The 12,640-nt window shown below is 48.7% G+C and overlaps 1 long non-coding RNA gene across 1 annotated transcript; it reads right to left on the reverse strand.

The window, feature by feature from the left end:
* Positions 1-5,170: 5,170 nt before the first annotated feature.
* Positions 5,171-6,213, reverse strand: LOC138915935 (uncharacterized). The gene is made up of 3 exons (XR_011422439.1): positions 6,078-6,213; positions 5,849-5,956; positions 5,171-5,508 (listed from the first exon to the last, which is right to left on the reverse strand). It is a non-coding gene; the product is annotated as an uncharacterized lncRNA (long non-coding RNA).
* Positions 6,214-12,640: the final 6,427 nt, after the last annotated feature.

A 12,640-nucleotide genomic window follows, 5' to 3' on the forward strand; every position in this document is an offset into this window, starting at 1 on the left:
CGTTGGCTATGATGCAGACACACAGCCTGGGTTTACTGGTCAAATGAGCTCATGTCATCTCTGCCACGAAATTTATCAGCAAAACTAACGACTCAGTATAATAGCTAATTTTGTTTAATGTCTCATGAGGTTCTTGTACATGATCTAAATATAATTGTTAAAGACAGATAAATAAATATAAAAGGATAAAAGTTTTTGGAAAAACTTTTTAATAATAATTATATGTATTATGATGTATATGCTTAAAACAACTGAAGATGATGGTTAATGCTGTCATGTCACATGAAGTTTTTAAGAGTAATTTAAACATAATTGTTAAAACTGGGTAAGAGTTTGAAGTACAATAATTATGTTTTAGAGACTACATACTTAAAAAACAGCTTCCAAAAATCTTTTTGGAAACTTCAACTTTATAGCTTTACTAAGTTAAGTTAAATAATAACAGTTTATTGGGTATCTAGGTCATTTCCACATAAGATAAAATATTAAAGGTTAACTACTAAGCATAGATTTGTCTGCCTTTGGTTTCTTATATCAAAGAAACTGAAAAGTGCTTAGGTTTATTGATAAACGTTTTATGTATGCTGAGGCATTTTCTATGAGAAAACATATTTCTAAAAGGTCTGTATACAAGGAAGTTAAAATATATGTTTTCAGTATAAAAATATAAAAAATGAAAATATTTTTGTTTCTTGAGTTCAGAAAGATAATTTGTCCTAAAGTACTGGGACAAATTCCGAATGTAAAGAAAGTAACGAAAGGTTTGTGAAAGTGAAACCCTGTGGAATTTTGTGCATGGTCAAGTTGGCTAAGACTAAAATGAATCCAATTAAGTAAATAAACTTATATGTCAAAAGTCAACTGGTACAAAATTAAAACTTGGTTTCCCCTTTCTTAAAAGGATAATTTTCCTAAACTTTTAATCTGCTTTTGATAAAAAGATTATTAAAAGGGGTTTTTTTCACTATTGTAACACTGTTTCCCCTTGACTGTTTCTGTTGTCACTTTGAATAGATACCTGAACATGGTTTCGCAGTGAGTTTTGTTTCCTATCTGAACAAATATTTTAAAGCTTTTAATATTTTTGACAATCTTCCCCCCCCCCCCCGAAAAAATATTCAAGTCCTGAATAAAAGCTTTCTTTTGACCTGGAAAAGGAGGGAGAGTTTCTCTGGGGATTTTCAGAGGGCCCCTGGGACTTCTCAGAAATATTTGCTCTCTTTCTATAAGAAAAAAATGCTAAACTAATTAGGCTTGTTTGACGTATTAGACTATATGGGAAGCATTGTCAAATAAAGTAATAATAAACTTTCTTAAATGGTATTATGTGAGTGAGTGTTATTGATACAAGTATTTAAACAATTATCTAAAATTCTGATCTGTTCTGATTGTCAGCCATAATTCTGGTTATTATCTCAAAGTATTATATGTCACAGACATGGTCAGATGTCTTTGTCAATTGCCACTTTTGGATGTTTTGTTGTTTGCAGACAGCTATTTGACGTTTTTGCAAATGTGTTTCACCTTTAGAGAAATTCATGGAGAGGACCCTGGCGCTTACTCTAGAGTGCAGGTTCTGATAAACGTTTGGACTGTAAAACTAAACTGGGTAGAAATTACAGAACCCTAACAGAGGAACTGATGACCTCGCAAACTGCTGACACAAGATTAAGTCAAGAACCAATTACACATAGGGATGATTATAATTTTTATGGCTTTTTCATTGAGATATTGCTGATTTTTGATGTTTTGTTTTTTTCCAGTTTTAAGAAAACCTTTTTCTCTATTCTCTTAAGAACTATGATATATAACAAATGTAAACAAAATTGAATCATTCATCTTTTTCTCCCTATCTGACCCCTCCAAAACATAAAAACTCATGATGAGTAAGTATTCTTATTCTCACGGCAATATGGTTGTTTGCATACGTCCGATAAGAATCTGTTTTCTTATAACAGGACACAATTGGAAACACTCGTTATAACACCAAGGCTTTGACTGGGACATCATATTTGAGAAAAACACACAAGCTCGGATATGATGAGACAGCTTTTGAGGAACCAAGGTTGACTTTCTGGAATAAAGCCACTTGGAAATATTGGCCTGGTACTGTGCTTATGGGTTCAGTAACCTGGTAAGGTTGAGCAAAGAATGTCGCTCCCTCTGGCAGGTACAAGGAACCCCAATATTTCGGGGACCTCATGAAGAGAGGAAGTCACCCAAATCTTTGGGTATTGCAGGTGGAATCTGATGACAAGCTCTTAGTCTGGCTTTCCTGGGCTAGAGAGGCCTTTAAAGTTCAACCTGAGATTCCTTATAAGGTTCCAGCAAAGCAGATTTAAAAGAGCCTATGTAATCAATTACTATTCTTGCTGTACTTATGCACAAATTTGTTAAAACTAGACTGATTTTGCAAACCAGTTAGTCTTAATTTAGCTATCTTTATAAAAATGAGGGTGATTTTAGAGAGAAAGATGGTGTTTCAATAGAGACTATAATACACATTTGTGGATACTGGATTTTGGTTGTGTCAATTGTCTTTAAGATTTTTGTTACATCTGTTAACTGGGCTGGATCCTGAATTCTTCTAGTCTCATGAACTATCTGGCTACAAACCTCCAAACTAACATTTTCAGGGCTTTTTCCCCCCATCATTTTCATTTGGAGTCATTGAAAACTAAATCTGCCCTTTTTCCTGAAGCCTTGCAAACTGAAGCTGGAGGACCCAATATAAACTTAAGAGAGATTCATGTCTGTTGCTGTGTAAGCCACTCAGAAAGCTACCTGAGTGCCTGATGACACCATCAGAGACATTTCAAACTGCAAAAGATGCTTCGACCCTGACTTCTAGGAATCTTGATTGGCTGCCCCGTGGGCTCAGAAACTGGTTTATAATTTGCTCCAACTGTTAACTTTGTTTTTCTCTTTTTGTTTCTACAGAAAAACTTCTTATTAAATACCTGGTTACTTACTTACATGATACAGGCCTAACTTCAGGAGCCCACCAGCATCACCGCCTTATTAAAAGACTGGTTCAATGAGATGAAACGACCTATGCCCCATTTCAGCAGGAAGTAGCTAGATCGGTTGCCACCCCAAATCCCTCAAGATTGAGGGACGGACATAAAATAGGGGGGAGTTGATATCGACCCTGATATCAGTTTCCCCACATTAAACCCAGCATATATGGGGTTAAAACCCAAACACTCATTCCCTGCTTACTCTCTGGCTTCCTGGCTCCAGAATCCACTATCCTCCATGGAGACAGACACCGTCAAAGACAAGCACCTGGACCATCTCCTCCCCACAAAGAGATACAGACTGGTGGGAAAGCTTCTGACCAGCAAGGTCATGAACTCCCTCCTGTCTGCAAGTGTCTCAAGGCCAGAGACAGGCTGGTGGGAAAGCTCCGACCAGCAAGGCCATATGCTCCCCCTCCCCTACCTAAAGCCCCAAATAAAAACCCTTCCTTTTAGCTTTTTCGGGGAGTTTGGGATTTCAGCATTAGCTGCCCTCTCTCCTTGCTCAGTGCTGTGCAAAAATAAAGTTCCTACTTTCTTCCACCACACCCGGTGTCAGAGATCGGCTTGCTGTGCAACGGGTGAGCGAACTCACTTCAGGTTCCATATCAGTCACACCATGCTGTGGTAGGTGTCCCACATAAAATAGAGGAAGATGGGCATGGATGTTATCTCAGGGCCAATCTTCCTCAAAAAAAAAAAAAATAAAGGAAACTAAAGCTCAGAGAGAAGTGACTGCCCTCAGACATCACAGTTAAGAGGAGGGATTCGAACCCATAACCCTGCCTCCCTCCTTGTTCAGCCCCCAACCTACACTGCCTCTTTCCACCATTAACAATACCAGCCTTATGCACGGAGGATGAGGAATCTGCGGGTTGAAGTGGTTTGGAAGGGCCTGGTGGACCAGCTGGGAGGGACCAGGGAAGGGTCTCCAGTCCGTAAGTCCCACGTGGAACCTTCTAGGGCCCGGGGAGGGCCAGGCTGCCACCTGAGTCACCCGCGTCCTCTTCATCACTGGGGCAGCTCCAATTTCCTGGGCCCTCCATCCGTGCCGGGACCTTCGAGTCTCAAAGCTCCCAGGGCTGGGTCCTGTTCTCGTCCTCATCTTCCAAGTGTGTAGAACCAGAGCTCAGAGAAACTCATCAACTTGCCCGAGGACACACAGCTGACAAATGGCTGAGCCTGAAGCAAACTCAATTCCAATGCCAGGTGATAGAGAGGAAGTGTGAGAAATCAGGCTGGCGTGAAAGTCATCGTCCAGCCCGCTCCGAGTCCTTACCTCCATGAGCGGATGGGGGGAGTCACTTCTTGTCTTCCCACTATCTTGGCCAAGACAACAGATTCTCAAGACAGACCAATGCCGACGTCAGCCAAGGAACCAGCCTTGTGCAGTTGGCTGTGACCTTGGAGATGAGGTCATGAGGACAGGCATGGCTGTCTTGACCCTCCTGGTGGGTATGGGCTGAGGGGGGCCCTATGCACATCTGCCACACCCGCCAAGGGCCAAGGGGGACCCCTGTTGTTTGCAGTTAAGGCCATGGATCCCACAGCCGGGCTACTTATGTTCATCCGAGCTCGGCCATACCCTGGGGGCTGTGGGACTTTGGGTGAGTCCTTGAATGGCTCTGTGCCCACCTGGCACAGGGTCAATGGTCACACCGACCTCAAGGGGTAGGTGTGAGGGTTACACAAGATGGCGGGAGTGCAGCACTGTGAATAGTGCCTGGCACGTGGTGAGCCTTTGATAAATGTCAGCCACATGGATTATGATGATGATGATGGTGATGATGATGATTTCTCTCTCTCTCTTTCATTGTAGGACTGACAGAGAATATGGATATTCTCTGTGTGGGCACCTATCTGTCAGTCCAAGAGGTGATACCTGGAAGGGCGGGAAGAGAATGATGGGGCCGGGCAGAAGAGGAAGCTCCTAGGGGCTCCCTTGAGACCTCCTCCCTCCTAGTTTCCTGATCATTCGTCTGCGGGATGCTCCCATCTTGCTGTGAGCCCTGGGGCCTGCGTTCCTCTCCTCTCACCAGCTGCCAACACCCCATCGCCCAGCTCACTAGGTCCCTGGAAGCCACCTAAACGAGCAGCCTATTTTTCACCAAACTCTTGGGCTATAAGCAAAAGAGACATACCAAACTGGCTCAATAAAAAACAAAAGGAAGAATTTAATATGAGGATCTGGGAACCCAAGGGTGTATCAGTTAGCATTTGCTGCCTGACAAACTACCCCCCAAAACTTCATGACTTGAACCCACAGCTGTTCATTTAGTTTGCAATTCTGCGGGTTATCCACTGGGGCCAGGCTCAGCCAGGCAGCTCTTCTGCTCCCTGCTGGACTCCCTCACGTGTCTGTGGTCAGCCGGCAGGTCCTCCGGGCCCTGAGTGGGCTTCTACAGCCTCAGCTGGGACGAGTGGCCTCTCCTCCACGTCATCGATCATCCTCTAGCCGGCGGCCCCGGGCCTCTTCTCATGACAGAGGCTGGATTCCAAGAGTGAGGGCAGAAGTCGACACGCCTCGCAGAGCCAAGGTCGTGATCACTTCTGCCACATTCAGTCGGCCAAAGTGTGTCACACGGCCAGCCAGAGGCAAGGGGGTAGGGACGCTGACTGCACCCACGGACGGGAGGGGAAGAACCCATGGCTGGTTCTGCCATCTGGCACCAAAGGCTGGATGTGTGGTCGGAGAGCAGGAAAGCTGCTGGGCCCAGGGCACCTGCTCGCTGACCCTCAGCCCCATCCCTCACCCCTTGGAATCCTCTTCTCCAGGGTCGTGGGACCCACCGTTCTCTCCCTCTGTCTCCATGCCAATGGGCGCTCACCGCTTCTCCGTCCACCATCCCGTGGCTTCCACGTCCACCGCACCTCTGTTCGAGGGACCTGCCAACTGGCCCAGAATCCTTTGCCTTGTGGCTGGATTTCCGATGACCCTGGAGAAGGCGTCCAGTGGGTCTGGTGTCAGCCTCAGTCCCCTTGCTCAAATCTCCGGGGGCCTCGGACCTGTCTGGGGGGGCTCAGTGCTCAGAAAACAGGGGGCAGGTTTTGCCTTACCTGCTGGGAAGACACCCCAAAAATATGTCTTCTACACATGCAGCTTGGTTTTGCTGCTTTAAAAAAAGGAACTTCCACACACAGAGAAGTGGCAGAAGCGGTCACGACCCCCGGAAATCAACAGCTTCCTCTCCCTGGAGAATCCTGATGGGCGGCAGGCAATGGGGAAACGAGCGTGGATGAAACCCCCGTGTGAATCTATGCAACAGTTGAGGAACGGTCAGTGCTGCTGTGACCGACACAAAGCCACCGACCACGTCACTGTGATTAGTAATAATAGCAGTAGACCGACTTCAGGTTTCGGCCGTTGAGGGCTGTCTGCGTCCCAGCCACCTCCCTACGTTCCTTATGGGACTCATATGTTGTATCCTCACTGTACCCATTGAGGGAAAGAGAAGCCAGCCCCACCTTAGAGACGAAGCAGGTGAGGCTCAGAGATGGCAAGCGACTTGCCCAAGGTCACACAGCCACATGTGATGCCAACTCCAGTCTGCCCAATTCCCAAGCCTACCCCTTAGACCAGCGTGTCCCGCAGAACTCTCTGTGGTGGTGGAAATGTGCTCTCTCAGCTCCGTCCAGTGCCTGTGGCTCTTGAGTCCTTGAAATGTGGAGAGTGTAACTGAGGAACTGAATTTTTAATTTAGTTAATTAATTTTAATATATATTGCCACCTGCGACTAGAGGCTATTGTACCAGACAGTGCAACTCTAAATCCTAATTGTTAAATTGTTAAAAATAATAAATCCCAGGGCTGGCCTGGTGGCACAGTGGTTAAGTTTGCGTGCTCCGCTTTGGCAGCCCGGAGTTCACTTGTTCGGATCCCAGGCGCGGACCTACGTACTGCTCATCACACCATGCTGTGGCAGGCGTCCCGTATACAAAATAGAGGAAGATGGGCACAGATGTTAGCTCAGGGCCAATCTTCCTCAGCAAAAAAAAAAAAAAAAAAAAAAAAGGAGGTTGGCAGCAGATGTTAGCTTGGAGCTAATCTTTCTCAAAAATAATAACTATAAAAGACCCCCAAGTGTAGATCGCTGACTCTGTGGCTGTCCTGGGGTCCTCGCCCTGGTCTGTCCAAGGGTCCCAATTTGCTCGGAAGGCCCTAATATCTAACCAGCTCCTTCCCCCCCCAGATGTCCTGCTGTGCCCTTTCCTCCTGGGGGAAGTGAGTCGCTTCCACCTGGGGAGTGACAGGAGAGGAGCCGGCTCCTGCAGTCAGAGGGGTCAGAGGTGACACTGCAGCCACCGCCTCGGCCACCAACCAGCGTCCAGCTGTCCTCCGGCCGAGGCTCCAGCCGCAACCCCCGTCCTTCGGGACGGCTGAGAATTCTCGCGATATTCCTCCTCCAGTAAACCGGGCCGACTTCCTCCCAGAGGCCTCCTGCCCCTCTGGTTACAAGTCCAGCCCCGGGCTGAGCGCTGTCGGGGTGCTGCCAGGCTTGCAGCACTTGTCACGTCGTGTCCCTAAATATCTCACATTTGGGGTTATTTTAACTTTTATCGCATCCGTTAGACTGTCAGCTCCGTGAGCGCAAGACCCGTCTCTGCCATACGGTAGGTGCTCCAGAAATGTTTGTTGAGTGAATGAATGAGAGACGAAAACCACACCACGGGGAAAACTCAGAGGGTCCGAAGTGGAGGCGTTGGCCACGGCCCAGACTCTTCTCTGAGCTGGAGTTTCACTGGAATAACTCGACCCAAGCTCCCCTCACTCTCTCGGTCAGCAAAACAGGCGTCGGGGGCCCCTGGCCTGACCTCTGGTGGATAAATGGTCATCTCACCACGGGAGAACAGCCCAGTGTGGACGGCAGCTGGGGTAGAGATTGCCCTCAGGGCCCCAGAACTCATTCTCTCCTCCCTCCATAGTAACCGGATCCTCGATTTTTAGCTGGGCACCTGATGTCCAAAGGGGAAAAGTCCTATATCGTCATAAGATGTGAGAAGTGCCATGTGTGACTTGCAGAATGTACCCTCAAAAGGAGGGGGCGTCCTTTCCTCTCGGTGGGAATGGGAATGTGATGGCTGGAGCTGAGCAGCCATGTTGGATCATGAGGTGAACGTCGCACGTGGAGGAGGACAGAGGTGTGCTGCACTCGGCTTGTGCCGGCTCACAAGAGCTCACTGTGCACATCTTCTCCCAAGTCTGCGTGTAATGATGACACACTGATAGCTGGAAACCACCTATGGTAGTGACGTCTACACTGTGAACATTGGAAAACGCTGCAAGTCAGGAATTTTGGGGGAAGAGCTGATTTACTGCTGGCAAATGGGAGCCTGGAGGCTCCGTGAAGCCATCCAACCAGCCCTGTCTTAAATACCACTGGATTCCTTCGAGATGAAAGGAGAAACAAAGCTCTGTCTTACTTAAACCCCTGTTGTCTTAGTTCTGCTTTCCCTGCAGCCCTGATGGAGATAGCGAACCCCGAGATTTAAGCCATAAAGTCGAAGATTTAAAGGCCGCTTGGCCAAACCAAGGCCCAATGGCGAGGAGGGAGCCTGTGACCACAGGTGGGCGTGAACGAATGGGGCCACCGAGAAAGCGTGAGCTGGGAACAGACAAAATAATGTCCCAGCATCCCCCACGGGGAAAAAGGGAAACTTCCACCAATTTGTCAAAAGTAAGAGACATTAGATAAGAAAACCGAGAGCCCTGCAGCTGTTCTGGTGGTTCTGTGACCACGCAGACATCACACACTGTGTACCCAGATAGGAGACAAAAGTAAAGAAAAACTGGAACTTCCCTACATCACGCGGGCATTCTGTGCCTCCCCGGTGGCCGTATCTGTCGTGAGGCGCTCGGCGACCACAGGTGGAAGCAAAGAAGGGGGAGGGGGGATTTGGCTTCGTGCTGCCCCTGGGCAGCCACTCTCACTTTAGTCAGAGTTGGCTAACTGCTGCAATAAATACCTTTAACCCAGTAAAAGTGTGTTTCTCACCCATGTACAGTCCAGTGGAGGTCACTGGGGACCCAGACTCTGTTCTGTGTCGTCATTCAGGCACCCATGCTCCTTCTCGCCTGTGTCTCTGCCCTGCTCTGGGTGACAGGATCACAAGTGATATGAGAACTTCTAAGAAATGTAATCTAGCGGAGTTCCTGGAAATAAGAGGAAATGGGTTTAGTGAACAGCTAGCCAGTCTCCCTCGTTCTTTTGTGCTTACCCAGTTCTCTGCTGCCACCGGGCATTTGCACATGCCATCCCCTGTGGCCAGAATGCTTTCCTCTCCTCTCTTCACCCAGTTAATTCCTACTCATTTAAAAGTCCCAACTCAGTAAACACCTGCCTGAGTTTCATCAGCCAGCAAACCTCTCCTTCTCATTAGGCATCAAAAATTGCATTTTGAAGTGCTGGGGTGATCTTTTGATAACGTCTGTCTCTCCAATAGGCTCTGCGTCTCAAAGGGCAGGAACTGTGTCTTCCTTCCACAACAGTGCACTCAACAAACACTTGTTGAATGACTGAATGAATGGAAGAGAGAGAGAAAGTGAAACACTTTCTGAGCTCTGGAAGCTCTGCAGCATGGAGTGGAACACTGACCTAGTTCCCTCTGTCCTTGTGGGCGAGCCAAGGCCTCGAGAACCTAAGGGCAGGTGAATAAGCAAAAAGCCAAATGCACAGCGGATTTCCAGCTATAACCTCTGGCCATAATTTCTCTCCCCAACTCTTGTCTTTCACATCCATTGTCCAGGGTTGACCAATACATTTCTTCTCAGCCGCCATTTGTGATAAATTGGCCGTGGCTCCAAGAGCTGTATTGAGAGCTCGGGGACCCCATCCATGCTCCTCCCCGGGAGGGAGCGCCTGACCAACTGTGGATGTCTGCTGACCTTATTGCCAGGAAGGAGCGCCTGCATCAATTGTTGATGTCTGCTGGCCTTCTTGCCGGGAAGGAGCACCTGCATCGATTATTGATGTCTGCTGGCCTTCTTGCCGGGAAGGAGCACCTGCATCCATTGTTGATGTCTGCTGGCCTTCTTGCCGGGAAGGAGCACCTGCATCCATTGTTGATGTCTGCTGGCCTTCTTGCCGGGAAGGAGCACCTGCATCCATTGTTGATGTCTGCTGGCCTTCTTGCCGGGAAGGAGCACCTGCATCCATTGTTGATGTCTGCTGGCCTTCTTGCTGGGAAGGAGCACCTGCATCGATTATTGATGTCTGCTGAGAGCTTGGAATGGAGAGTGGTGGCCAGACAGTCAGATACTTGCTTCCCCTGTTCATTAGCCAAGTGTCATTCTCTCTCTACTCCCTGAGAGGGACCAAAAGGACTTTACTCCAGGTCCAAGGCCTGCTCAGAGTGTCCTGTGATCCACAGTCATAGAGGCCCAGCAAGATCCCTGGGCTACTTTAGCACTGTCTGGTTCATTCATTCACCCAACAGCTATTCCCAGAGAACCTTCTGGGTGGCAGGCTCTGTGCTAGATGCTGGAGACGCAGCCGTGAACCAGACAGACATGGTCTCTGCCCTCACCGAGCCTACAGACTCCATGTACAGGGGGTAGCTTGTTCCTTGCCCAAGGCCTCTGCCCTCCCCGCTTCCCACCTGCCCCCAACTCCTCCCTCTTTCTTTCTTTTTTTTTTTTTTGATGAGGAAGATTGGCCCTGAGCTAACATCTGTTGCCAATCTTCCTCTTTTTTTTTTCTCCCCAAAGCCCCACTACATAGTTGTATATCCTAGTTGTGTCATTCTAGTTCTTCTACATGGGAGGCCGCCATAGCATGGTTTGATGAGCGGTGCTCTGGTCCACCCAGGATCCGAATCAGTGAACCCTGGGCCACCAAAGTGGAGCACGTGAACTTAACCATGGCCATGGGGCAGCCCCTCTTACCCCTTTCAAACAAACCTCAAACTCTCAGGCTGCCTCTCGAGCTTGCTCTCTCTCTCTCATAGACACACACACACAGCTTCATGAGTAAGTTTTCTCTAAATTCCAGTATTTACAGAAAACAATCCACGTTTATGCTATAATAAAATATGTAATAAGTATATGCTGGAGCGGGCAGCATGACTAATGGACAGATAACAACCAGAGATCGAATAATCGCTGAAGTCATTCGTTCATCATTCATTCATTCATTCAACATGCCTTCCTCCGGCGCCTGGTCTGTGTGGAGCCCTCTGCTGGGTGGTACCAGAGACCCAGAGGTGACATGACAGCTGCAGCCCTGCCGTCCCAGGGCTCACGGTCCAGTTGGAGAGACAGGCTCATCCCCAAATAGGGACGACCCGGAGTAGTCATACCTCGGATGTAGGAGCCCAGAGGGGGCTCTCGATCCACCTGGGAGAGTCCAGGAGGCCTTCCTGGGGGAGGGGTGCACTGAACCGGAGAACACAGTAAGACGATTAACAAGGGGAGCAGCTATGTCTCTGGCAGGTGAGATTTCCCAGACGTTGCATCAAAGGGCTTTAATGCATCATTTCCATTTATTTCCCCAAACCCTGGTAAGTGGAAGCTATTTTTAGCTCCATTTTACAAATGAGGAAATTGAACTGTCCCTGCCTAGCTGTGAGTTGCACGGCCCCGGGGCCCATTGGAACTCACAGCGCGGCGTGTGTAAGAGGGTGTGACAACGCAGAGTGGGCAGGGCCGGGACAGGAGAGCCTAGGGCGCTCCAGGGGGGACCAGAGGAAGGTGGCCCAGCCTGGGAGTCTGGGAAGGCTTCCTGGAGGAGGGGATGGCTGAGCCAAGAACCAAAGCGTGAGCAGTCATTAGCCAGAAAAAGAACAGAGGAAAAGTGTTCTGGCCAGAAGATGACCAAACATGGTCTGTTTGGGGAGACTGCAAGGCTTTCCGTCTGCTGACTTGCAAAGCTGGAGAGGAAGAGAGGTTGGTGCTGCCGTCAGGGGCGGACACACCCAGGAGCTGGTAAACCGGGCTCTGGAATCTGGACCCGCAGAAGGAAGTGGCTCCCTGATTAGTCCTGGGTGTGTAGACGTGGGCCGGAGAGGGCAGGTTTCGTTTCCTTTCTTGGGCTTTGAGAGGACTGGGGATTTGGGAGTGGGGGGTTAGAGGAGGGGAACAACTGTGTGAAGCACCAGGGGTGGGACTGGGGATGTGGGGTGGGGGCTGGAGGGAGAGGAGACAGAGGAAGTGCCCCCCCGGCAGTTACGAGGGAAGGACAGGCAGTTGGGGTGGGGCCTCGGGGATTTTCTTCGTCAGCCTTTTCCCGCCTGGCTTCAGAACACAGAACACGAGAGCTCAGCCCTCACCAGCACCCCCACCGCATTCTCTGCCCATTAGACATCACTGCCTGAATAGACATTTCTCCAAAGAGGACATGGAAATGGCCAACAGACACAGGAAAAGATGCTCGACACCGCTAATCATCAGGGACATGCAAATCAAAACCACAGTGAAACCACCTCACACCGGTTAGAATGACTGCCATCAGGAAGACAAGAGACGACAGGGGCTGGCGAGGATGTCCAGAAAGGGGAACACTTGTGCACTGTTGGTGGGACTGTAAATTGGTCCAACTGCTATGGAAAACAATATGGAGGCTCCTCAGAAAATTAAAAATAGATCTACCATACGATCCAGCAATTCCACTTCTGGGTTTATATCC

Source organism: Equus caballus, chromosome 10 (assembly GCF_041296265.1).
Source record: "Equus caballus isolate H_3958 breed thoroughbred chromosome 10, TB-T2T, whole genome shotgun sequence".
Classification (NCBI taxonomy): domain Eukaryota; kingdom Metazoa; phylum Chordata; class Mammalia; order Perissodactyla; family Equidae; genus Equus; species Equus caballus.